This window comes from Otolemur garnettii, unplaced genomic scaffold (genome assembly GCF_000181295.1).
Source record: "Otolemur garnettii isolate 467f Iridium unplaced genomic scaffold, OtoGar3 scaffold00040, whole genome shotgun sequence".
Lineage (NCBI taxonomy): Eukaryota > Metazoa > Chordata > Mammalia > Primates > Galagidae > Otolemur > Otolemur garnettii.
In genome coordinates, this window is record NW_003852435.1 from 4,931,647 (window position 1) to 4,932,751 (window position 1,105).

Here is a 1,105-nt window from a genome sequence, read left to right on the forward strand (position 1 = left end):
AAGGTGCCTTGACTCCCAGCTACTTGGGAAGCCTAGGCAGGAGTATTAATTGAGTCTAGCTCAGGAGTTTGAAGTTGCTGTGACACCAAAGCACTATAGCCTAGACAACATAGTAAGACTTTGCCTTAAAAACAAACAACCAAACAAAATCTCTGTGCTTTAACTACTTTTTTAAGTGACACTTAGCAATAATTTAATTATATTCCTGCAAATGTAATACAGCATCATCAGTTTTATAACATGCTACAGTTGAACAACGAGGTATTCAGTGTGGATTTACCACAGTGTTTTAAGGTGCTCTGGCCATTCTAGAGACAGGTGTTAGCCAAAATTTTATCTCTGTGAGAACAGATCGTTAAACTTTATGAAGAACTAAATCAGCAATGTGTATTATTGAAAGATAATTTCTATAGGAAAGCAGCATTTCTGTGTGCTACCAGGTCAAAACAAAATGACTTGAATATTTCTTTTCAAGGTAAAACTAAGTCTATATATAATATTTGAGAAAAAAATCAAACCTTTTGAAAAAAAGCTATCTTTTAAAAAAATACTTCTTCAAAGAAAACTTTGGACGAACGTTGTCCCCAGTTAGCAAAGAACATTGAGGAGACGGACAGGGTAATATATGCAAATAATTTGAAGAATATATAGCTGTTATAGACCTACCAAATAAATAGGTCTATAACAGCTACATATCCCTTTAAAAGGAAAGGTTTGCTGACTTTGAGAACCATGGCATCACACTCAAATTAACATTTTAGCCTCACCTAGTTGATGTCACCAAGGCACCTAAAGAACTACAGATGGAATTGATTGAGCTCTCAGTAGATGACATTTTAAAGTCATTGTTTCATCCTAAGAAAGATCCAATTTAATTATGGAAAACTGCAATAGAATACTCATGCCTTCCTTAGGCAGCATGCCCAAAAGGCGATTCCTTGCTTTCAACTACTTATTGCTATGAATTAACATTCTCCCACCTAACACAAACATAAAATCTTATAAGGTCATAAATGACTGATACCCATCTAGAAAATCAGTTGAAACTTCAGACCTTCATGAAGATACAACAAAATCATAAAAAGATTAGTTAACTTCAAAAGTA